This window comes from Corvus kubaryi, unplaced genomic scaffold, assembly GCF_017639235.1.
Source record: "Corvus kubaryi isolate FWS band 111438036 unplaced genomic scaffold, C.kubaryi_AGA036_p1.0 split1-37296, whole genome shotgun sequence".
NCBI classification, from domain to species: Eukaryota; Metazoa; Chordata; class Aves; order Passeriformes; family Corvidae; genus Corvus; species Corvus kubaryi.
Genome location: NW_024582075.1, coordinates 9,932,248 through 9,959,533, shown reverse-complemented (window position 1 = coordinate 9,959,533; position 27,286 = coordinate 9,932,248). Strand labels below are relative to the sequence as shown.

Sequence of the window (27,286 nt, the reverse complement as noted above, 5' to 3'; positions counted from 1 at the left end):
TAATTTTTTTCATCTTGAGTACTTTCTGTGCAATTTTGATGATTAGTTTCTCACAGAATACTATGAAAAAATATTTTTAAAATATTATTGTGCTAATAATATTAAAATAGTCAATCCTGTGATACAACATGAAGAAACAAATCTTGGCATAAAGTCCAGTAATTAAATTATTGTCCTGGATCTGCAGGTTTGCAACCAGAATCCTCAAGCAGAAAAGTAAAATGTGCAAAAAGGAACACTGCTGTGCTGCATTTCATCACTGTCACTGTTCTGATCTATGAAAAGAAGGTTGGCTCTTCCCTCCATCTTCCAAAATTAAAACCTTGTATTATTGTAGGAGCAAAGAAGTAGTTACACAGAACCATTATCACCCTGTTCTTCAGTGTCAAGTTTTTATTTTGATAATTCTCTACCTGAGAATACTGTAAGAAAAGTCAAGTAAAACTCATTTGGTCCCATGCCTGCTCATAAAGTGACAAGGGTATGAGCGGAGAAGTGTTATGATCAATACTAAAGGCTAAAAATTGCAAACAGTGCAAGAGCCTGATTGCTGTTACAGCCAGAAACCTTCACAATGGCACACCATATGTAGTATTCATCCTACTCTGCCCTTTTGTAATGTTGCTTACATATGTATTTCAAAAAATACCACAAAGAAATTTTCACGGGTCTTCCCTGAAAGTGGGTGCAGCTGCCTTCCCAGTGTAACACTGTTCTTTGTATGCTTCTGAAAACTGTAACTGAAAATCTGTATTTAATGGGACAAGTTTAGATTTTTTCCATAGTCACTGCATTCCATTTTCAACACCTTCTCTTACTTAGAAGTTTGCAGATAACATTTCAACACCCGACTGATTTGCTGTATTTGATTTTGCATGCATTTTTTTTTTCCCCTCATTGATCATATGTTTATATACTACATAGTGCCGTAGGAGTTGGAGATACAATCACTTAAAATAGAGGTCCAGACTACGTTTGTTTCTAACACAGTGATTTTCTTATTGCTGTTATCTTCATTGAAGATATTGTTCATGATCCCAGTACAACTCTACAATAATAACCTCTATATGTTTCTGCATTCCTTTATTGTTGGAATCTGATATTTTTATTTCAAAATATAGAACTAAGTCTATAAAATGCATGGGTTTTTTTTAAATAAATGCTCAATCCCTATGCACATAGCAAAACTAAAGGCCAAAAACTGAGCCAGAGCAGTTGAAAGATGGTAAATTATATATTCTAGTGCAACATTTTTTGTCTCTCTCCATCTATGAGTGGTAGTGCTTCAGAGGAACATCTTCCCTTAGAGAAAAATTACATAGCAACCTAAAAGGTTTTTGGTTGATACTGAGGCTGACTTGGCCTTTGTGAATAAATGCATTTCAGAAACTCTTCTTGAGCCTTTTGACACTGACCAAACACTGTTTCTCAACATTCTAAAAAAAATGGAATTAAGTGTTTTGGTCAAGGAAGGGTAATATGAGTGTAGGTAATACAAGGTTAACAGATTTTTTTGTTTATTATCGTTCTTTTAAATTTTAAGGACTTTTAACTTTTTTTCCCCTATTCTTTGAAAGGGGAAAAAAAAGTAGAAAATAAAATATCTTAGCATCTCAGCAAACCATTGGTGTGACACAAAGTCTGAGCAGGACCTTGGGATTGCTAGAAAAGGATTTAGTTATCTAATGACTGTGTTTTCTGGTTATGGACACTTTGTACTTGACTGTTTGTTGTGTCAGAGGTCTGAAATCCTCAGCAGACACTTTCATTCATTTTCATTTTATTTTTATTTAGCATATAAAGCAGATGACCCAAATTTAAAAAAAAAAAATTCTTAATGAATGGGAAACATATAGTAACAAGAATAATGCCTCCCAGGTCTTAAAATGAGACCAGTTTATTCTGAGACATGACTTCGTAATTTATGTCTAATTAAGCAAGAGCAATAAATGACACCCTAAACCCAGCCCTGAGATGGCAATAATGTCCTATTAATGTGTATATATGTACATAAGCAGACTTGATTAATAAAACTTAGGTATACATATCTTTTTATTGAAACTGGACTGAATAGAGCCAAAATGATTTAGTCCATCTTTAAAATCTCCATGTTCTGTAGTCTCAGTATGCATATGCACACATCGAGATGATCTTGACATGTTTTATACTATGCAGTGTTGTAAATTTCCCTTGCCTTTTACTGCTTCTATGATGGTTAAGTGCACATAAAATGCACTCTAATTTTGGTCCTGTGTTCCTTATCATAATGGGTAAAAATCTCTAAATAATGATTCCAGCAATATACAGGTTTTACCATTCACATAAAAAAAGAGCAGGAATTTCTCTTATTTATGCCAGTTTGTTTATTTAAGGTACTAAACCAATTTGGAAAAGCTGGCTGGTGTGACAGATAAGCATATAACCTCACAGCACAAGCAGTCTAGACATCGAGATACTTCACTGACTTAAGAGAAAGATTATCCACCATACTTGAATGATAAGGGTAGGAAAGTCAAAGGGTCTATGGAAGAAAGAGGCAGAAGAACTTCACTGAGACATGGGAAGAAAAAAATTATACATATTGGAAGAGATAAAGAAAAAAGCTATATGAAAATCAGACAGAAAAGAAACCAGAATGGTGAAAGAAAATACATGCAGAAGACTTGTAGGAGTCTCCCTCTGTCTCAAAAAGAGTGGATTAAATTTTGCAGAAAAGGACTACAAATGCAGAGCTTACATCAGATTTTACAGAACAAGGGGCTTTATGCCTTTACAACACGCTTACAGATAAAAAGAAATCTTCATTTTTAAACTCTAGTAGAATGTTTGATCTAATAAGTAGCCATATTAAAGAAAGAATACCTTGAAAGTAACTTAAGGAAGCCTTTTTTCAATCATATTTTTTGAGGTTTAAAACACTGCAGCCCTAATATTGTACAATTATTGATGTCCTATAAAATCATCAAATTTAAGATATCTTCAGTTTCTAGAACTGAAGGACCACCTTGGTTTACGTTCTGTATAAAAATGCAGCTTCTCTAAGGATTTTTTTTTTTGTTTGGCTTTTTTTCATACAAAACCTTTAATCACAATCCTAAAGAATTTTTAATCACTGTTGTCCCACATGTAATTTCCATTAATTCTGTGGGAATTAGGTATCTGGTAGCAAAAAGAATTGGAGTTGATATCCTGGATTGGATCGTCCTGACTCTTTGGCTGGCCAGCATTATCTAAACTGAATAAAAATAATTTACAAATAGAAATGGCCCATGATGAAGTTACCCGTCCAGAGGAAAAGTTTTGTTATTTGACTTGTTGTTTATCTGTATGCAGCTGACTTCTCATATAACGTAACTGTGGCTACTTGAATTGTCACAGAATATCTAATACTTTGCTGGAGTGTCATCCTGGTTATTGCTTTTGGAAGTGACTTCTACACTTTAATTATGTACCTTAACTTAAGAAACACCACTTCTGTTCATCCAGTTTAAAATATTCCTTTCAGGTTTTGATAATTATCCCATTTATTAAGTGCAGTCTGCCTTGCTTTCTATGGCAGGAGTTCTTATACAACACCCATGACTATTTCACTCCTGCAACTATACACAGGTATTTGAACAAGGTTACTTAAAGGAGCAGTTAAACCCCAGTAACAGAGAGATGACTATAACACTGCTTTAGAGTTTGTGTGCTAGTAGGTTACTTTAAGACATTAATGGATAGGCAGAATTGACATGAATTATGAGGGGTACAAGTTACAGTTCGTTCCAAAACAATCTGTATCTTTAAGTAAAATTTTAATATCAGAAAAAACACAAAAGCATCTCAAACTTAAACTGAGAGTGATTCTATGAAAAACTATGCTCTACATTTTATAAATAAATAGTAAAAAATCAATGCAAAATAACATTTTCAGAGCTGGCAATACTTAAACAAAGCCTAATTCTTGTTTAAGAAACTTGTTCAGGTGGCCATATGCATTTCAGCAAGCACCATTCATTTTAGTCCCCAGTGTATTGATATTCAATACATATATGGTGTTTTCCTCAGTTTCTTTTGTTCAAGGTTATTTATTCCAAAACCTGGAATCCTAATAACTGTACTTGAAAAACAGCTCTGAATGTCAGCTACATGTACGTTATCATTCTGTAACCCTGGTTCATTGCCAGTTGGGTTAGTTTCCACTTCTACCTACCAGAGCATTTTCTGGGTGCTTCCCTTGTTTGCAATGTAAACCCACTGTAATCCTCATGCCCTTGCCAGTGACACTCTCCCCTGTGAGAGATATTTGGTTATCTCAAAAATTTATAATACAGTTATATTTGGAGATTTTAAATCTCACTTCTTATTTTGCTCTAGATTTCTTTATCTATCAAAATATTTTGTCTCATGCTTTCAAAGTGGTCACTTCCCTACTTTCCAGGAGTGTTGGTGGGGTTTTTTCTTTGGTCCTTTTTATTCTATAAAACATTATGCTCAGTTTAAAAAATTGGCTCCTTTTAGCACACAACAAAAAGATTTCCAGTCAACCTAACTGAAACAAATTAGGCCTAGGAGGAAATAGAATAGTCCTAAGCCACTGGGCCCCTCCTTATCTTGCCTTCCACATGACACTGTATATTTTTTGTCATGGAAACACTCATAGCTGCGTTTTGTTCTCTCACATTTTTTTCAATAGCATATACTGTATATATACTTTTTTTTAACCCAAAGACATAGCTATATTAAGTGGAAAAACATCCTGTCAAATCACTTATCTTATTGATACATTAGTTAAGGTTTGTTCAATATTGTGAATAGATCACATGGTAAGTGTGCCAAGTATTTTTGTTTTTTGGCCATTACTATAACTCTAAAAAAGTAATGTTTTGGTTTCTTCTGAAGTCTGCATATACCCTTACAAAGTCAGTGTGATTCCCTCACTTTATTTTGAGGGAATCGGAAAGATGCATCCTCTGGTTTTTAGGCTTTCATGCATTATGCCTATGAATGTCACAACCTCTGCATGCCTAAAGCCACATCTGTCAAAGACAGAACCATTTTTAGCAAAGGATGCTAGAAAATATACTACAGGGGTGAGTCCATATAAGACCTCCCTGAGAAGAAATAGAGTGCCATTCCTTACCTGGGAAAAAAAGTTAATATTTTTATTCCTCTCCACACAATATCTCCTCAGATTCAAAGACATCTTATTTTAAAGTGTTTGCATTTATATATGAATTATAAACCACTAACTTATAGGAATATGTAAGTTATATAGGGATATAATATGGGACACAAAAGCCAATTTAAGAGAAAACCTACGTGCTCAAGCATGTAACCTTTACAAGCGTAAAAAATCGTATGTGAATGTACCCTATTAGCTTTTACTTACAGTGCTGTAAATCTAAAGTAACTCCTCTGAACTTAATAGCTTTACTCAAGATGTACCCCTTGTACAGATGAGATTAGAATTTTGCCTTTTAACCTCAATTAAACTCCATGCGCACATAATATCATACCATGACAGTCAGGATGGCTGAAACAGGTCCTCTGCATGAAACACTATCACTAGGGAAATGTTGAGACAGTGATATTTAGAGGAATGTTTAGGTCTAGAATTGGGTTTAGTTAAGCCAGTAGCAGTCTTAATTACTCACCAGCAGTGTCCCTGGGCAGAATACTGAATTTAGAGCAACTCTGGGTGTATAGTTCTCAGAGTCTGTCTACTTACGAAAAATAATGGCAGCTTTCTTCTGATCTGCTCTGTTACTTTTCCCCCAGCAATATTCCTCTACTTTTTAAAACATACGCTAAAGTACAAAACTAGATTGGAGGCAAGTCTTTGAGGCTTTGCTCTGGCTGAAGAAATAGAAAAATATTAATTTTTCACTTACGATCTAAAGAAGACCCAACAGCCAAAACATTGCCTTTAGCTTGGCTTCTATTTCTGTGTATCATTTTGTATCAATTCTTTCATTTCCCAACTTTCACACTGCTACCACATCATCCTGTTTTTATGAGACATCAGATTCTTTCTTCTGCAGGAATCTCATAGTGATCCTGACCAGGTAACTGATTTTTTAGCAGAAACTCCTGTTAGAGTGAGTGGAAAATTCTAATTCTGATTAAAAATCCATGTCACAATTTGACCCAAAATGAGAGAAAAAGTCTTTGAGAAAGTCAAGAAATAAATGACACCTTGATTCAAAATTGGAGGCTTTGCATGAGCTCCTAAAGTGGAACACTGAAGCATATGCATTTTCCTTGGCTTTTGACTACTTTCCAGGTACATAGGGAAAAACAATCAGATTATAAGTGAACTGAGAAACAGACAGAAAAAACAAAGTCATATCAATTATCTGTGTGGAGAGTTTTGCTACATTCTGTTCCATACATTTCATGCTTAAAAAAGGAATGCAATTATCAAGTATTCCTTTTCAATTGTTATTACTTCAGAGGTATAATTTACATTCTTAAATGTTCCTACGTACTTTTCATTTCAAACAACTGTCACACCACTGACAATATCACATTCACCAACATTTATTTTCATATTGTATGTTGCAGTATTTTTCTGTTAACTATTCAAAAATACCACTTTTTTTTAATATACTATTTAGAAATTGGCTTAAAACTAGTAATAGATAGATATATATGCTGATTTTAGTACATTGTAGTTTCATTTTTGAGATTAATTTTTAAATTTTAAAATCTGTTGATACTTGGTAAAGTTAGAAAAATCACCGTTATGTAAAAATGATCTTTCTAGTTTCCACATACTGAGTTAAATACAGTGGAAGAAATATTAGAATACCTAAACCACTCCTTTGAAAGATTAATTTGGAAATTAAACTTTGACACAACATATATCCAGAAGCAACAAATTTTTAAATCTTTTTATTTACTCCTGAACTGGAATATCTATAATTTTAAGTTTCTTTTATGCCAGACATTGAAAAAAGCTTCACAAAATATTGTGATTCAACTAGAAAAATAATTCCTCTCATTATTTTAGATTGGTACACTGCAGTCTTAGGTGAGCATGTTTCCAACAATATTTTTCCACTGTATTAAGTCACCTGATAAAGCAAATAAGCAGGATTTATTTTGTGGTTTTTCTGGTTGATATTTGGGTTGGGGGGCAGGGGGGCATTTTTTCTTTGTTAGTTTGCTTGCTTTTGTTTTCTTGGAGATACTTGTTTTCTTTTTTATCATTTAGGTTCAGGCTCAGAACAAGCTCTTTTAATGAGTTAAAATGGCCACAGCAATTTCAAACTTTCAATTGAAAAATATAGGGACTCTGCTCTTTGTACAGAAGTGCTGTGCAGGGAGAATCAAATGTTATCAATAGAGGGATGTAAGCTTAAAAAAATAAAACTAATGCAGAAATTGAGGTCTGCACTACTGGGTATGCTATCTGTATAGAATAATAGATGGCAATTTAGAAATCCAGACTTGATTTCAGTTTTCACTACAGACTACCAGAAAACATTGCCAAACTTGACGGTGACTAAAATCACTTTTTAAAATCAAGAGAGACGTAATGTTTCTTAGCTCTTTGTTTGCATAGGCTGAGAATCTGCCAACTTTCTGAGCAGAGGAATCAATGGGTTTGCTTAAATTGCTCATTGTCATAATAGAATTTATTACTCAGCTACATTTTTTCTACACTAGTCACCAGTCTTGACTTAATTCTGTTGTCCATACTGATAAAAGTGAATATGTAAATTGAGGAACTGGAAAAAATGGGAAAATGGTGCTTAGCTTTCTGATTAACTTAGGCAAGGATATGTCTACACAAAGAAATTAAATTTGAAGTCGTATTCCAGGTATTACTGCAATAAAGAGAATTTTTTTCTTGGATTTAGCATTTATTGTATTATACCTAGGTTAAACTATGCTAACTAGCATGCTCAATTATCATTTGAATTGTCATAATTTTTCAACTCCTTTTGATTTCTTTCTGTCATTTAAAGCCATTTCTGATTATTTCCTTTGTGAGAAATAAGAGTTTGTGTTTCTAGAACACAAATGCAACTGCAAAATCATCTAAGTTCTAGAATTTAATCAAAAAAGTAAGTTTCGCATTATTTCTTTTTTTGGCATTTTAAAGTCTAATTGTAATATCAGGTATTCCCACACGCAAATCTTGCAACACATTTCCTTAAAAGTCTTGCAGTACTGTTATTTTCCTTTACATACAAGATTGTTTGGTGTACAGGCACTTCAGCTATGCAACTACAATGACATGTGTAGAACTTGGTTAGACAGGAGAGAAGGAACCTCACCTTCAACAACATGAAACAATATTATAATGCAGAGAGATATGTTTTAATAACAGTAAGACCAAAATTTTGGTTTCTTTTTTTTTCCTGAGGAAAATCAAAATGCCTCAGCAGACATGAAAGTTTTCAAAAGTAATTTTTTTTTTCTGTTAGATATGTTCTTAAGCACTTCCATTTTTATGTTCTTCTCTTCTGGCCTCATTCAACAAAGACACAATGCTTATTCCCAGTGAAAGGAAGAATCCTTCAGTAAAAGGCAGAATAGCACCACATATAGCAAATATCCAGGGTATTTTCTGATACCCTGCAGCTCAGCATTTAGGTTCTGTGCTTGATTGTTTTATCATCAATACTGCAAGAGTTTAGATACTGACATAGTACATTTCATAATTAGGAGATAGAAAAGCCACTTCATTGCTCACTAGTAAACTACAACAATATTTACAAAAAGCAAATCAAATACAAATCTTGACATTTACTGTACGTCCAGGACCATTTTTTTGACATACAGAATTTGTGTATAATAATAATCACAAATGCAAAGCAGAATTATTTGGTTATTTTCATATTTCATCTAGTAAACTAAAACTTAAAGAGCATGTCCTTCTTGTTAGGGCAAGGATATAGCCCACTATAGAAAAAGAGTGTATATCTCTGTGCAGTGTTTAGGATAAAGGGTTCAGCACCAAGAAAAGATCAGGAATTAAAAACTTGACTCAGTTGTAAAACAACCCCCACTTTCTGCCTACATAGGGAATGCACCATCTAAGGTCTCCCAGATTGATGGGAGGTTTGACCATCCAGTAACAGAGCTGACTGATTGTCCACTGTGTAGTATTTGCTCATATTCACATGAATCTCTTCGAGGTGCCCTGTCAGAAGACTGAGATTCTTGGATGGAAAATGGAAGCATATCCCAGCTCCACTGATGGCAGTCAACTAAAAAGCTCCCACTTACCTGTTTTCCAGATCTATTCTGGTTTTGTGGAAATTGGTATTAAACCTCAAAAAGGAACAGTCAGGTTTTATCTGCAGGTTGTTCTGTCAGAAATTCCTGATGTCCTACACAACGTTTCACTGATTGCTGGATTTGGGTCAGAAAAGAAATTTCCTTGAGGGAACATTGACTGGTTCTTGAGATTTTACTTTATTGTTCTTTCCCCTGCATTTGAGAAAGGAAATGATGGTTTTTCAGCCGCTGAGTGTCTACTACAAGATGCTGAACAGTCTCAGCTTCTGTTAAAACCAGCATATCACAGAGGCAGTTAGCTTTTCGTAGGGGTGTATCTTTGCTTGGTCCTGAGGGGAGAAGGGGAGGCAGGAATTAACCTGGCCAGAGCATGAATGTTTTGAGAACTACAGTTGATCTACCTAACCTATGCACACCACATTTGGCTGGGTTCTTTTCCCTTCATTACAGACCTTTATTTAAAATTTAGAGACAGAGAGAAAAGAGAGAAAGAGAGTGAGAGAGAAAGAATCAATTTTAAAAAGTATAAAGCATTTACTATGACTTAATTTCAGAATTTGCTTACAAAGATGTAAAATCCTCAGTCGAGCCATCAAGATTGAACTAAAACAGATCAATATGGGACTGGTCTTAAATGGTCAAACTTAGGAGTAAGGTAGTCTAATGCACCCCAAACTGATTCTTAAGAAAATTTCTTTCTGATTCTTGTTTTTGAAGATGAATTTCCTGGATAGACTTGGCATAAAGGTTATACTGATATAGGCTTTTAGTGAAGGTATGCCAAATTCAGTGCTTGACCCTAGTGCCAGGGAGATTCAGCACTTACTTTTTTTGTTATATAAGTTACTGATACAGTTGTCACCCTTACCCTGAAATCCAATTTCAGTTGTGATCCTTACTGAAAAATTATCAAAAAAATTTATAGTTCTGAAAACCACCACTGTATGTATGAAGTACAAAATCATTTTACCAGTTGCCTGGAGGTCAGCTGTGCTTTAGAGTAACTTCAGATTGAGAATTTTCCTTGTCTGCTTCAATAAATTTGCTGAAATTCGCTGGAGAAAAAATAGTCTGTGTAGATTTATTCAATTTATTTATCATGTTTTTCTAAAATAAGTAGTATCTAGGCTTTCCAAAAGCAGATGGCCTTTCTAATAATCATTGCAGATAAATATTTTATTTTAATTTTATCTTTAACTAAACTAATATCTAGAGGAGAGTACATTGCTTTCTAAATGAACATTTATCTAATAATTCTTGATTTTATTCAGAAGATCTCCAAAGATGCTTCTCTGGAATGAATTTCAGGATAAGAAGGTTTGGTGAATTTTAATAAAGTTTTTGATCAGATGAGACACTGACATACAAGTTAGGCTTGCATAAGCTTTTGCTTGTTTGAAACTTAGTGAAGATGATCTATTTAACTAGGAGTTAACTGCCAATGCAAATCAGGAGTTCTGCTTTCTGGGAATACTTGAACTGAAGAACACCGACCCTAAGGCTTCCTAATTTTACATTAAGTTGGACAACTGTTTCTCTCATACCAAACTATTGGGACCATTAATAGGAATATTTAGATTTCCATAGTTCTCTTAAATAATCTATTGAAACTTTACATCTAGCAGCTCTTAATCCAAAAGTCAAAGACACTTCTTCTTAAAATGTCTCTTAGTTATTGAAATCACCTGACTTCTCAAACTAAGTAAAAATGTTCGTGTGTAATTGACTCAAATTTATTTTGCTGTCCAAGTTGCTCTGCTTTCAACTTCTTTACTTGTCTAATGTCATCATACTACTAGCTGGCAAATTGCTATAGAACTCTTCACTGAAGAGAGAGTTGTCACCGAAATCTGAAGATAACATAGAAAAAAAATGCAGTTTCCAGTACTCAGAATGATAAAACATAAAATCAGAGCAAGGTCCAAATTAGTTCCTAAGCAGTGCTGAATATGCTCTTGATCCATCTGTGCTTCGAGGCCATGTCTAAACAGAAGATTCATTTTGGCAAAATAATACAGCAGATGTACACATTTAAAGCATACTAAAAACCTTCATTTGTAAACAATTCTGAATATTCCTTAATTATATGTGTATAAATAAAGTCCAAGTTAGATACCTGCAGCACCAACTCAGTTGTGCCCATTTTTGACTCAAGCTGATGGCAAATGATAAATTTCCCAGTGAAAATATGTCCATTTAAGTCCTTCATGGAGAATTTCAAATTAAAAAAAAAATATTTTGAAAGAATAATAATTCCCTCAAGCTTTCTTAATATATAGAAAATAAATTTTAAAAAGACATATAATTTTGGTGATGGAAGGTCATCTCTCAAGGTCTTCTGAAAGACAGTTGCAGAGTTGAGAGATCACCCTTCTTAAAAAAAAATAATAAAAGCCTCCAAGCAGTGAGCTTCACAATCAAGTGTACCTTATTTTATTATTAATAAGCATTTATGAAGAATTTGATATATGAAGTGCCTTCTCTCTGTATATGTATACCTGTACATCTTCTACATTAATGTAAACATAGGAGACTACACATATAATTCCTCACATACACAGACATACATGCTAAGCATTTTGTAAGGATGCTGTATTACTTGCAATATCTGTGCAAATAAAGATAGGAAACGGGTTTTGTTTTCATCCTGATTTATAAGTTAAGATCAACAGATCACATTTTCATATTTTAGAATACTCCATAATTCTACATTTTATTCCATTGCTACTTGAAATTTACATTTTATGGAGTATTTTACATCACAATTATCATACAAAGACAAGTTTAAAAAGATATTAGAATTCTTCCCATATTCTTAACTGGTTAAGGGAGATTTGATGTTATTTCCTTCAATAAGTTTTCTGCCTTTGTGAGAAAGACTAAATTGCTTGTTTTGTGAAATATTTGTTAAAATATAGTTTATCCATCTATAATCTGCCCCAAACTTATTGTACAGAAAGGCTTATTACTAATTTATACGCACATTTTATACCTTATTTGAAGAGAAATCATGCAGCAAAACCACAAATCAGGACATTTTGTTCAATTTACTCAAGGAAAAAAAAAAGACCTTTTTCTTTACTTACTAAGTTTCAGACCTTAGCATTTTGGAACAACACTTCCAAAACTCTACAAACTTTATTGTAATAATCCATTTCTACCCAAATCTATGATATACTAAATACAAATTTATCTGGAGCTTTAACCTAGATTATGAAAAATAAATTTCACAAATACATAGTAGAATGAGTCTTCACAGCAAAATTATAATAAAATTGACTTCTTATTGTAAATTATTGTGCAGATATCTTCAATTGCTGTAAAATGTTTATTCTTGGCTTTGCAATGCTTTATATTCTGATTGGCTGAAGAGGTTCTAATTTTATTCATCACTGCACATTTTTTCCTCTATAAGTACTACTTATCCTTTCCTGCTCTTTGGTAGAGTGAACCAACCAGAGAAACTGGATGTACATAATATATACGGGCCTATTTTTTGACAATCTTACTTCTGCAATCCCCTACCATACTTAGGTTGGCCCTAGAAAACAAACTTTACAACCTTAATTCTTATTTAAATACTGCAAAAATGCATGAAGGATTATTATTAGTGGTATTATTTTTAGCAAAACAGGCTGGCAAACTTGAGGGAAGAATAAAAATTGTTTGATTCTGTTCTCATTTTAAATCATGGCAAATATGAATTAATTCTATTAACCTCACTGGGGACAACCAAAGTCAGTAGGTCAGGCAATGTCCTGGTTTGTAAAGGCTGATTTCTAACACTGATACCCCCATTGCAGAAAGCTCTTCTTCTCACTTAGTTGCCCTAAAGGACAGCAAAGCTCGCATTCCAAGAGCAGCAAATATGTGTTTGCTCTCTGTGTTTACTTCTGACAGCCAAATCCTCCTCTGCACTGGTATGGAGGAAAAGACAGCAAGCACAGAATATCTAAGAAAGGGAAAGCAAGAAAAGGACTGTGGATAAACTGCAAGAGACAGATCATGTCAAGGCTATACTCACACTTGCACCAACCCTTTGTGACATCTAATACACACCAAGATATAGCTGGCATCATGAAATGGCATGGCAGTATTTGAGCAAAAAAGACCATGTAAGAAAACATACAGGATAACCCACTGACTTCATCATACCTAGTTAGTATTGGAAATTATAAGGAAAAAAAAATGTTAAAATGGATTCCTTTCCAATTCAGAATATTCTCTGATACTGTGATTCTGTGATTTGGTGTTGACAGCTCTTTTTTACCCCATTTTTTTAAAAATATGATTTCTATTATTTTTGAAAAGTCTTTTTTCTCTCTAATTTAGCAAACAATGACACAAAGAAATTCTACTCTGGAGTAAAAGCTCTCTAGGTAGTTCATCTATATTGTATATACAGTATCATCTATATTGCATATAGTATATATATTTTACATATATATGTGCATATATATATGTGTATAAATATAGAAAAATAGATATAGATATAGATATATGTATATACGTATGACTATAAATGGTGCACGGCAGTGATGGTGCCAGTAAGACATAGAGAACAACTCAGAGACACCAAATCAGCTCTCATATCATTCTGTCAAAGTGCTTGAATTTGGCAGGCTGAACTATATCCTTCTTATTGAACAAAGTGGCTGAATGTTCATGCCATGTTCAAACTGAAAATTAAGGATGAAACCCGGGCAGGCCCCTCTGAAAGTAACCTGGCCTGGTATTCTGTCAGTGTCTACTCAAAGACAATAACTTATAAATTATTTGACACTCAGTAATTTTAACGTTCTACAGACATTCATAAAGAGATCTTGATTTTGCAATAGTACCAACATCACTCATTGACTTCAGTAGAAAGATGCAAGCGTCTTTAAAGGGCAGTGCAAGCTGTCTAAACCACAAAAATTTAAAGATACATTTTTTGACCATTTTATTTGTAAGCATGTTGCTATAGACCATAATATAATCATATGCAATATGCTATATTTGTAACACGCTCACAGAAAGGAATAATTCACACACTGTATTACAGGAAACTGTGAAAAAAAGGCTAAGGCAATAGATATCTACCTATGTCAAATAAATGAAAGGAATGTGCCAATATCTAATATAATTAGACCTTCGGGATCTTCAGCATAAAGCTATGCATCTTAAGCCAACCCTTTTAATTTCTGATTTTTTAAATTTGTATTTCAAGATAGTGTTTGTATTCCTATTACTACGGTGATGGTGTCAGGGCAACAAACACTATCTTGGTAAGTGTCTATTATGTGTGCTTCTCAAAATGAGTATGCAGACGAACTATCCACATTTATCTTTAGGAAACATTTTATTTGAAAATTTACCCTTAGGCAAAAGCATCACCTTGAATCATATAACTACCTAATCATAAAAATTTAGAGATGAAAAAAGATCTAAGAGGTGATCTAGTCAATCCTCTCAAGAACACAGGATTGTAACCTGCAGTAACTTCTCTGGAGTGTTCTTCACTCCAGGTCTAAAGGGCTCAGGCTATGGAGTTAACATTATTTCCTTTCAATCTAACCCACCATCCACCTCCTCACTAGGAATTTTTTCAGATACTCAGACAATGATCTCCTGTGCTCATATTCTTATTTACCTTTCCTAGGCACATAGTCCATCACATCAGCATGTTACATTGTGTTTTATGTTTTATTGGCCAGGCTTTGTTTAATGTCAAAGAAAACTCTGAGTGCATACAAAAAATGACCCACATAATGCAAGCCTTTGGTTGCTGGAATTATTCCTTATCCAAGCACCCACACATCTTTCCCTTGATCATCCATTAGCTTAGTCGCTTCTCGCAAGCTTTTCTTCTGAAGAAATGCCTCCATTTTGTTACTTTACCAGTTTTCCTCTTCTATTCTCTGTATCTTCTCGGTTTGACTTATCATAGGTCTTTTTTAATGGTGAGTTATATTCTAGGTAGTCTAATATTCCTATGTCAAAATTATGGGTTCCCAACAGGATGCTTTTACATATACTGCATATAAGGCATTGCTGCTATTTCTAACTTTGTTTTTGTCTTTATTTTTTTCTTTTTAAGTCAAATTTTATCCCTGTAACTTGTTCTCTTTACCCTTTGGTCTCTTTCTATTACTCAGTATCTGTATCTATTGAATATTTATTTGTGTTTCAGATATTTTTGCCATTCATATGTTCATTACCTTTTTTTAACACATTAAATCTTACATTGTGGTTTCCATAAAATATTGCTAACCTGTTTTAATTATGCTTAGTCATTTACTTTTCCCACAAGTTTCTATAGTATCTCCAAATATAGTAGCATGAGCTTTTTCTTTTGCACACTCCAAATTATTAGTAAATAAGTAAATTCAGATTTTAAATTCTGTATTCATAGACCAAGATAATAAAATTCCTTAATATTACTAAAGTGTCTGTAATTATTTAAGCTATTTTGGGGGGGGAAAGGGGGGGGATCATGATTATTTTCTTTAATTATTAGAACATTAAAAGTGCATGTTCTTTAGGTCATTTTTAGGTGAACTCATCATTTTGCACCTGAGATTCAAATATCTTTTGATGTTTAACACTATGTAACTTGTGGCAAATTAGACACAGGATTGGGCTTCACCTGAGGGAGCTAAGGCATTAAAACATATTAAAACCAGATCAAAATCCAGTTTAAAAGTGAAAACATAGAAGATTGTATCCATTTGTGAGAAATACCAATTGTATAGGGTGAACCTGAAACTCTGTTTTAGCAGCTCCTAATTATAGGAGATGCTGAATTTAAAAGACACCATAAGACAATAAAGACTGCCTGAAAAGCAGGCACTTTACAGGATTGGGCTCAATGACTGGGAGTCAGTACAACATGTTTTTATTTGATAGGCCTTTTAGCCTACATTCCCAGATATACTTGATTATATACTGCTTGCGACATATTCATAAAATATACACAAGTTTACTTTTCCATAGATGAAATTGGATTAATGTTTTAAATTTCACTGAGAAATTAAACCTTTGTGTTATATATAGTACCTTATGTTTGTGTTTACAGTCAGGGAATGTATGCTGTATTACTGTTTGCTATTAGCAAAATGTGATCAAATGGCTCACTTTCATTTCTATGAACTGGCACATCTCTTCAATGATACTCTATTCATTTTGCAGATGTTGAGAGACATGAGCAAAACATGTGACTATTTCTAAGCAAAATACTTCAAAATTGTATACTTTCGAAGTGACAGAAATATTTTAAAAATGTATCTCATTTATGCACCAAATGGAGACTTTTGCTGGGAGAATTTACAGCACTGTCTATCAACAGTGTTTAGAACAGGAGTGGTACCTTTCAAATGAAGCATTTACAAGTCACCACTTGCCATTAAATGTAGCTCCATGTTCAAGAGGTTTATAATAATAGCCTTTAATTAAACTGCAGACTGTTAGGGGGTTTCTGTTACCCTTTGAAGTTCTTAATTATTAGTTGTATCCAGTCTTTTATGCCACACTTAAGGTTAAATTAAATAATTAAAATATATGTAGAAGAGAAATAAAACTTTACATGTTTTAATTCTATTTCTGAATTTCAAGGTTTTTAAGATAATAACAGATGCTTTGATTTTCTTGTGTTGGCATACAATAAATGCAATGCAATATACATTAAAAAAAACCCAGTAGATTTTGTGGGAATAATCAGTAAGCATGACACATGTAAATGAGCTGTTTTCTATGCATGGCTGGCGAAAGTGCTAATTAAATAGTTGGTATTCAAGGCTATGCTCATTCATTGTTTAGTGACATACAAATCCAGTGATGTGTGCCAGCAGACATTTTAAGTTGAACGTTTTCTCGTCTATATTCTTTGTCATGAAATGGTGGCACCATGATGAGAACACTAGTGTAAGCAAAACACTGAAATATGCTTTAATAATGTTTTAACCATGTAGCATCACTAGTCTAGTTTTCTAATGAATTTTTAATTTCTTTCTTCTTATAAGGACATTATGAGTTATCGCTGATGCATATTAAATCATATACAGGAGTAATTTTCTCACTAAATTTGCATAAAATGACTAAATGCTAATGCACCAAATGGGGCTTGCTATATCTGGTACAGTAAATATGCCCTTGCAGGCTTTCTGCAATCAGTCTCCTGTATTTCATTAGCAGCCAGATAAAGGTCTGTTCTGAAAAGGGAAAATAAAAACTATTGTGTGTACACTGAGATCTGATGATGCCTGTGATGATTTCTATCTGATGATTAGGACCCAGTCTAGATTTAAAATTTGGGTGAGACTGAAAATAAAGTTGTTTTGCAAGTATAGCTAAATGGTACCCCTCAGAACAGCCTAGTGCTTCTAATAACCACCATGCTGCTTATTGAGGCTTTACACATTTAGCACTGAATACTGACTTGAAAACACATGTAACCCATTGTTTTAATTTTGCAATTACTGATGTATCTCTAACACTCCCTGTTAAATCCATAGCCACTAAAATCTTGCCATCTCCTCACTGTTCCTCAGTGTAAGTTAAAACTGCTGTTCTCCTCTTACTGTTACATACACTCACCTTTCACCCATATTAACTCTTCCCTTCTTGTCTTCCTATTAATAGAAATTCTATGTATTAGCCAAAATATATTATAATTAATTGCAAGTTCACAGTAAGAACGGCACCATTGTTGCAATATTATTAATCCAAAACAAACTCGTTACATTTAAGGATGGAAACTTTGTTCTCTCTCTCTTTTGATATGTGGAACATTTTTTGACCTGGTACAGAAAAGGTACTATTTAAAAATAAATGTATGCTTTTCCCTACACTTATTTTGAATTAGTCTTGATAAATAATTAAGAAATGCATAATATATTATTTAGATGCAATGGTTTTGTGAATTTCAGTGGTATTTCAACTACAATTATAGAAATTTATTTATCAGTAAAAAAAATTACATAATTGCACTTCAAAATCCTGTGGACTGGAGAGATATCAGAAGGACATCCAGGAATGTGTGTAATGACTCTGGGCATTAGATTAACTTAATAATACAGTGCTATGCAAGATGTTAATATACTACATAGCTGTATATGATGAATTATTTTTAAAAGATGAAAGCAAATAATCGCTTTCTCTTCTCAGTTTTATTTTAAGAAAATATTTGAACACAGACTAGGAATTAAACCATTCTATAGGAAATAAAGTATTATGCCTGCAAGACTGGAAGAAAATTTAAATTTAAATGTCATTTACAATATCATCCCAGAGTCTCTCTCCTCCAGCTACTGTGGGAGCTGTCAAATTAATTACAATTTCATTAAATGGCTACCTGATTTTGTGTAGTTTAGTCTATCCCACCAATCATCAGTGATAAAGGACAATGCAGGGAAGAAATGGAAGTTTTTTGTAGTGTCAATACTCACAGACTGGGGACAGAGGTGACTAACTCCTGATAACTGTGTTAAGGATCTGTACTATGCAACTGCATTAACTATGGATCTTCCCTCAGCACATGAAGTCACAGACTCAGAGAATCACAAAATTAACTAGGCTGCAAAAGATCTTTTGGAGACAAATGAGGTAGAGTGTATGGATACGATGGAACATAGTAAATTCAATTCATGACGATGCAAATAATGACACAGATCATAGGTTTCCAGATTCAAAGTCACAAGTTTGCATATGCCAACTGTGTCCATGTACATAAAAGAGGATCTACATAGCTGTTATATGAGCCCAGCCAGATGAGAATTATGGGAATTTAAAGGAAAACATAAAATTTATATTCATAAATTTCCCAAAAATATATTTATGCCCACTGGTAAAACATTGGTAACTCATAAAATCCCAAGTACTCAGCTGAACAGGAATCTCTACAATGTATGCTTATACCAATTACAGCCATAGAGAAGAAGGTATAAATCGTCTATTTTGAAACAATTATCTAATGTGGAAAAATAAGTGAAGAATTATCTCTGGCTCTGTTTCAGCCTGTACTACCACCAGCCTGTACTTTCCTAAACACCTACAGTGAATTCTGAGATGCTACAGCAGCAATCGTTTTCTGTGACAAAAAATAGCTAAAGACATTAATTCATATATATATATGTATATATGAAAGAAAGCTAGTTTTACCTATTCTGATGTACCACTGAATAGGTAAAAGTAACTGAATTAGCTGAAACTGCTGCTGAATTAAGACAGGTGAGAGGAAACTGCATATGTGTGATACCATCCTTGCTGTGAAGGTTTTCTGTTACTGACTCCAGCTTTCTCATACAAAGTTACTGTATGTTAGATTCCAATTACATGAAGCTAGTAGTCTTAATCTGATGATAATTGTACTATTTTATTACACCCTAAAATCTTGTTTCTTAAAGATTGTATTCTACATGACAATGATACTGGAGTATTTTTTATGTTAATGTCCCTTTCAGACAACTGACAGTATTAACAGAATAAATGTAACTGAAGAGACATCTTTTTAAAAAATCATAGTTAAATAACTATTATATGTCCCTCTTCACTGACATAGGGTTTATTCTGAAGGGAAAATGATCCATTCAGACTATAAAGGTTCTTTTTCAAAAGGTGAAATGTTGCTGCTATTTGAGTCAAAAATAGACCTACCCATTTTTGACCTAAAGCACAGAATATTAATTTTTCCCAACAAACTCTTATAAGACCCTAAAGAAGACAAACTGCTGACTGTCTTGCATAGTCATTTACTCACAAAGTTCATTTTGACCCGGCTTTTACTTTCTCCATGCTGAGGTACAAACTGGAGGTCAAAAGGCTAAGCAGAAGGTGATTCCTTATCACAATTTCCTGTGCACTGGCAGTTTCCATACTTTCTTTTTTACATGGGTGTGCTGATCTTGCTCCCTTCTGCAACCTTGCTCACTCACCTCACAGTACCATCAGAGCCATAATAGTCATTTAGCAAATGAGGAAGATCTGGGTTCTTGTCAAACACTGCACTTCAGCATAGATATTTAAACCATCCATGTTTAGGAAGAATGAATACCCATTCACTGTTAGTCATGGTGTGAATCTTGGGCCTGTCCTGGGCAGTTCCAGGAGCTAGACTTCAATGATCCTTGTGGGTACCTTCCAATTTAGGCCATTCTAGGATTCTATGCCTCAGATTTAAGTAAGAGCTGAAGGAACTGAGAAATATGGCAACAAAGCATCTACACCTGGAGGAGAAAGATCAGTTTTGCCCTGATCTCAGTGCATTCCATGGTTTTTCCTACATTAAATGTGAGTGTTTACCATTCTGGCACAAACCACTTTTAAAACGTGTTTTTATGGTGTAGGCCAGGCACAGAAATTTCAAAGGCAGGTGGTTATGGATTTTTAAGTAACAGCAAAGCACCTTGAGTATCAGGTAACTGCAGGGCCCTCCAAAGAGCCTTTTAGTGGCCTATGCAGAGCAGCTCTTGCGACATGACACTGCAGTGAGGGGCGCAGGGCAGTCACCACTGCAGGCGGGTTGAGCTGCACCTGACAATGCTGCGGAGCCAAGATGGTATCATTAGCCCTGCACAGCGTGGTTTCTTCTTAATCCTTTCTGCAACTTACAACAAGTTTAAATGTCCATGCACGATGTCATTAATGGGCTTTAGTAACTGCTTAAGACCTGGACCCCTTTTTTTTTTTTTTTTTGGAACCTGCCTCGTCGGAGGAACACACCGGCGCGGCGCATCAGTCGCGATAGTAACTCAGTTACTTCGAAACAGGGGGAAGAGGGCGCTGGCTGCCGCCAGAGGCGGCTCCTCGGCGGGCAGTGCTAATTAGAGGTTACCGCTCACGACATTTCACAGCGGTAATGCAGCCACGCGGCCGGAAAGAGGGCACAGGGGATGAGGCCGGGCGGGGTTGCACCGGCTAGGTACTAGCGGGAAGAGGAGAGACACAGAGCCCCGGACCGATGCATCCCGCCGCATCCCGTGCGCGCCGCCACCGGTCTCCTGGGAAACTCCAATCAGAGTGGCCGCCGCGCAGCGGGAACCGAGCCCGGAGACTGGACCGCGTAATCTCCTCGGCTGGTCTGAGGCTGCGGGCGCTAGGGATGCTTTTCGGCGGCGCCACCGTGGATCTGGGCCCGTGGCTTGGGCTTCAAACCAGCAGGATCGGCTTGGGGGGACGTGGAGGGGCTTTCGGCCTGGCAGGGAACCCGCGGGCCCAACGCAGCCTCCTCGTTTGCCAGGGGAATTTCTGTCCCCTCTCCTCTATCTTTCCCACTCCCGCAAGCATGGATTAGCATTAGTTGTATGGAATTAGAGGGAAAGTAGCTTTCTGAGTATTAGATTTAAAGACACAGACTGAACACCACATTCTCTTTCCACTGCATTGCTGCATATATCCCTAAAGTCAGGCCGTACAGCTTGGTGTCAGACTCAGTCCTGATCCCCACAAAGTGGATGGCACAAGTTCATCCATGTCAGACTCTGACCCTGAGAGGGTCACAGCAGCTTTACACCATAAACTGTGGATGTATATGTATACAGACAAAAATGTATCTTTATAATTATCTGTTTTTACACAAGTGAGAGCTTCAGGAAGAAAAAACCAGGTAACTGTTGACAGGCAAAAGCACAGTCACAAAGGGCTCCTGTCTCCTCCTTTCCCCTCCTTTCCCACTCCCAGAAAGGGCGATAAGAAATGCCCTAATATTTACCTCATGCACTTGCCATTTAAATAGGAAATCTAATCGTCAAAGTCTGACATTTTCTTTCTTCTAAATTAATATAATGGAGGGCGTAAGGGGTAATAAATGTGCTTACTCCAGGGTGAGCAATCTATGGAATGGGTGTATGCTTTAAAAATTTAAACGGACTTTTTCCATCCTGCCTCGGTGGGACAGTTATGCACATACACCCATCCTTCTAGACAAAAGAAAACAGAAAACAATTTTTAATTCACATAGGAAGGGAGGGATCTGGCCAAACAGGCAGTGTGTCCTTGGCTTCTCTACAAAATGAAATATTTCACACCACCTGTTTTAATTGAAACAAAATTATGAATCTACCCCATGCCATTGCATATTAATGGAAACTTCAGGAAAGGGGAGGTGGGCACATGAATATGTCCACTCATACAAACAACTCTTCTTTGATACGTGAAAGGAACTCCCTTCTCCAACAGCTGCCAGGTTTTGTACAGCAGGCAGGGAACTGGTGAAGGCCTGGCTCCTCTTTAAATCTCCCTATCAACTGCCTGTGCTGCCCTCTTTCTGTTCCAGATCCAGAAGGCCCCAGCTGCCCCTCACTCACAAGTGGTTGCATGAGAAAGTCAGAAAAGAATTTATCTCACACCAATGCCTGCCCAGTTACCCCACCAGACCTCTGCCTGCCCCATGAACCAGCATTCCCAGTGTCCAGCGCTGTAGGCAGCGGAACTGCTAGGAAGTGCAATAAGTGGAGCTGCTGAAGGGATGTGTTATTCAGCACAAGGGTAGTTGCTCACCATTTCAAGTTTCTATGCCAGGAACTGTACCATGCTTTATGAATCACAGGCAGAATCTTGGTCACTCAGGTTTAAAACACAGACATTCTAACAAAGCCCACACAACTAACCCCTCACCATGCATTTGAACTGTTTCCTAGTCTGCACTGTGCATGAATGCTAAGCAGAGGACTGACCTGAACAGCACTCATAACAGAAACCATTATAAAGTGAGGGTAAAAAAGCAGTAGTTAAAAATTGAGAGAACTGAAAACTGTTCTTCTGGTACCTGTGTCAACACTGAGGTGCCCTGCTGGCTTTCCTCCAGCTCCTGGAGAAATACATTTCCCATTGCTTTGCTTGTGCCATTTCTGCTAAACTTTAAAGAAGAAATCATCTGCTAGACTCAGAAAAAGTGATCTGTGTACTGTAAAGTACGTCTACTAATATTTCATCAGTCCCAAGCTGGAGGGTTAAAATGGTTGCTGAATACAAGTTAGTTTGCACAGTTTATTTTTTAAATTTCTTAAGAAGCAGTTTGGTTGCTTGAACTTTTCAGGAAGTGATTATTCAACTCTATGTGCTGAACTCATTTTAAGAAAATCTAAGTGTTTGTCTGGCTGAAATAACTTGTAAATGAACTAATTTTTTTTCCTCCGTCTTTTTTTGTTGTACTTCAGGCATTGTAGGCACTAGCAATTATATTAGTTCTAGTGTGGGAAAATATTATAATTGAGATCTGGTAAGTTATTTGCAGACTTCAAGTTTTTCTTTACACTGTGCTGACATTTAGTACAGCCCCGGTGAGGAAAACAATGCTGCCATTCATAGCTCTAGACGTAGATTTCAATCGACTTAAGCGGGCATAATGAAACTTGGTCATTCACCGGTTACCCATATTGTGTTCTCAAATTTTCTCTCAGCAAAAGTATAATGACTCAGTATTGTATGGTTGCATAGACAAGGGCTCAGAACAAGAGACACTAGTTTTGTCTGACGGTGTGAGAAAGTTGTGAAGGGATCTTTTCTTCCAGATGGTGTTAAATTCAGCTGCCTTTTTAACATTGGCCTTGCACAGCAATCTGCTGTTCTCTTTTCACAAAGAATAAGCTCCAGTCCCTGCTAATTAACATGCACACTCACGCAACCTGCAACTACCTTCCAACTATTTTACAATGCACTGGTATGCTAAATAAACTTGATCCGGTCTCCTTCAGTGCTAGAAGTAGCTTGGAGAGAACTGGGCACTGAAATTTCAGCTTTCTGTGTTTGGGTTTGGTTTTTCATCCCATTACATAAAGCTTTTCCTTTGCTTGATAGACTGACTTTTTTCTCCTACAAGATTTGAGGGAACAACACTTAACAGGTAGGTAATCCTAGGGAAGGATTACCTTTCCTAGTTACTTGCTGCATGAGCCTCTTAAAGCATAAAAATGAGGGCCTGCTACCACATTTCCATACGCTGTCTTTTCCCAAGTTAGAAGTTTACTGTGTAGGAGAAAAGGTGCAGAGAAATGAAGGAGTGAAGGAGTAGGAGTAGTAATATTAATAATAGCAGTAATAGCCAGCGATATTTTGATTGATAGTCACGTGACATTAATAAGGTACAAAACAATTTAAGATGACAATGGCCAACACGCGATTATAATGCTGCTATTTTTCTCTGATGTTTTCCTTCACAAATTTACACTGAAGACCAAGACGCAAGCAACAGCTTAAGTAAATTGACACTATTCATGCCTAAGTAAACAATGGGTTTCCCCAGAAAACAGCTTATCGCCTTAATTGAAGCTCGTTGAGAAAGAAAGCCGCGCACTTTGTCATGTAAATGTTAATTTAGTAGACAATGGCTCTAGGTAAACAGCACCCCTAGACAAGCAGTAAATGAGGGGCGGGCATTTTGCGGTGAAAGGCTGATGGCTCAAACACGGTTCCGACGTAAATAAACACAGCTCCCCTCGCCGGGCGCTGCAGCAGTAAAACTTTGGCACATGTAGCGCAGCCAAAACGGAGGTTTAACCTCAAAAGAGCCTGGCCGGGGTCCCGGTCGGCACTGCCGGCAACCACCGGGCGGGAACCTCTGGCCGAAACTAAGGTTGCTTTAACAGCTACAGTGAGGATGGGGTAACTTTTGAGGCAAAATTCTTTGGTTTAGCTACAGAGTACGCCTGCTGCATCCTTCTTACAGTGCAGTGTGTGGCGTGAAGGTGAATATTCCCACTGTAAGCCCCAAACCAATACGTTTTATAAGCAGTTCAACAACGAAGTGAAAATACAAAAGAAAATTCAATAACTATTAAAAGCGGCGTGCAGAGGTTTGCCCCAGACGGATGGAGACCACTGAGCCCCATTCCCTTATCGCTGATCTTGTTTTAATCTGCCGTGGAGAATGTTCGGTTACTAGCACAGTATCATATTCCAGTGTGCCTCTGGGAAGACGTTTAGGTCAAGTCCAAAGGAAATACGTTACCCCGAGCAATTAATCCTTCTCGATTTCGCTGCGAGAGGCGCCTAAGCCGCCATAATTATAAAGATAAAAACAGAGGACTCTTGCAGGGGCATCCCGACACGCCTGCCCTGGCCTTCCCTTCCTCCATCGGGACCAAAATCCGCGTCCCTCCGCGCCCTCCGCGGGAGAAGGGTGCAAGTTCCGCCCCGGCTCAAGTTCCGCCCTTCTCTCGCGGAAGGCGTGTTCTGCAGCCCCGTCCCCTCGTCCAGCATTTCTGGGATGGCAGCGGGTGGGAAATGCTCTCGCGGGTGCTGGCGATGGGCTCCCCCGGCCCCGGCCCCCGCCGGGCTGTCTGTCACCGGCCGCCCGGGCACGGCGCTGCCATTTGCCCTGAGCGTGGGAATGGGAGCGCCCAGCTGTTCACATCTCCTGCACGTCGTTTAACGGAATCAATTAGGCAAGACAGACCCTCCGCTTCTCCATCCCCTCCCCTCCACCCTTCCCCCCTGCCCCCCCCCCCCCCCCCGTGTTTTTGTCAGGTCTGTATACGTCCTAATTATTTCGGTATGGGATGCCAGAGCTGTTTCCCGGATAGATCTGATCATCCTTAAACAAAAAGAGAGGAGGCGCACACGTGGGTTTTGGAGTAAATGTCACTTTCATTTCCAATGCTAGGCGCAGAGCAAGGCACAGAACATTTTTTAACACTTTGACAGGGGGGAGGCGATCTCGTCTGCATCATGTCTTTCTGCTTCAGTAGCTTCCTCAAGGAAACCCTCACGAAACAGAGAAGCATCTATGCTCTCGTTTTGAATAGAGGAAAAAAAAAATCGGCCATTATTTTTTTCCCCCCATCTTTGTCCAGCTCCGCCGCGTTCTAAGTAGATATAAATTATTAAGCTTGTCTGCACTTCTGTGTAAACTTTTTCTGAAAGACGGCGTTCATATAATTTGAAAGTAACCTCGATGCCTTGACTCAGATGCACACAGACAGGTTTTGAGTTGGTTTGTTGCTTTTCTGTTTTGGTTTCTTTTTTTCCTCAGTTCAGTAGTCAGCTCTGTGTTATCAGCACCACCATCTTCATCATCACCAGCAACCACCTTTATTTTTTAGGCCATTTCATTGCAATGAATCACTTCGCAAAATGAAACTCAGCATTAGGTTTCTAATAGAAAAAGAAATCATGTATATCCTCTTAGTCCGGTTGAACGTTGACTGTTCTGGGTTTCTATTTATTTATTCAACAGCAATATTTGCACATACATTGTTTACCATCAGTACCATGTTCTCTCTGCAGCGGGTAGATATCCATTCTGTGCCATGCGACAGCTTCATATTTTGGAATAAATATGCCATTTAAGTTCCTCCAGTCTCATCTTCAGCTGTAAAAATGTTAGATTCAATAAGCATTCCTGACTCATCTCGATTATTACTGTCTCTCGCAGCAGTCTTTCATTTTCACATGCTGTACGATGATCTTGAAGGAGTTTTTACTTTCGGTTATCTAGCTTTATGAAGACCAAAACACTCATACAGCTAGATAACCAAAGATAACAACTCGCTTCCCTCAAAGCTTTTTTAAATTTTTTTTTTTTTTTTTTTTTTTTAGTCCTTGCTACAATCCAGATTCTTTCTGGCAAACATGTTGTTTCCTCCAAGAGCACTAGTGCTGCTTTAAAATGTCATCCTTTTATGTAAGTATGTCTGTATGTATGTGCAGCTAATAACTTCCAAAAGCGATTTCTTGCCTTCAAAGTTTATTCTGAACTTTTTGTTTCAGCCAGTAATTTCCGGGAGGGATAGCCAACAATTCGTCTGTTAATACCAGAAAATAAAAACCAGCTAATATGTTGAGTCAAGTTGCGTTAGGAGAGAGGAGCATCCATCCTTTTACAGGCCCCTATTTGCATTGTAAATCGCTTCGTTTTCACGAAAGACTCCTTAGCTTCTATGAAGATGTAAAGCCTTCTGCAATTTCCAGCGCAGTGTAAGGAGGAAGAAGAAAGGGGGGAAAAATCCATTTCAGTAGGAGGTAACAACATGACTCGAGGATGCGGCTCCTGATCCCTTAGATTATGCACGACATAGACCTCTTTGCGAAATGGTGGCAGCTTGATTGCAAATATCTTGCCTGCGTGTGTATTTTG

The 27,286-nt window shown here is 36.7% G+C and overlaps 1 protein-coding gene across 3 annotated transcripts in view; it reads right to left on the bottom strand.

Moving 5' to 3' along the window:
• Positions 1 to 27,286, bottom strand: part of TMEM161B (transmembrane protein 161B) — a 181,099-nt gene that overhangs the window by 138,444 nt on the left and 15,369 nt on the right. The window lies entirely within an intron of this gene.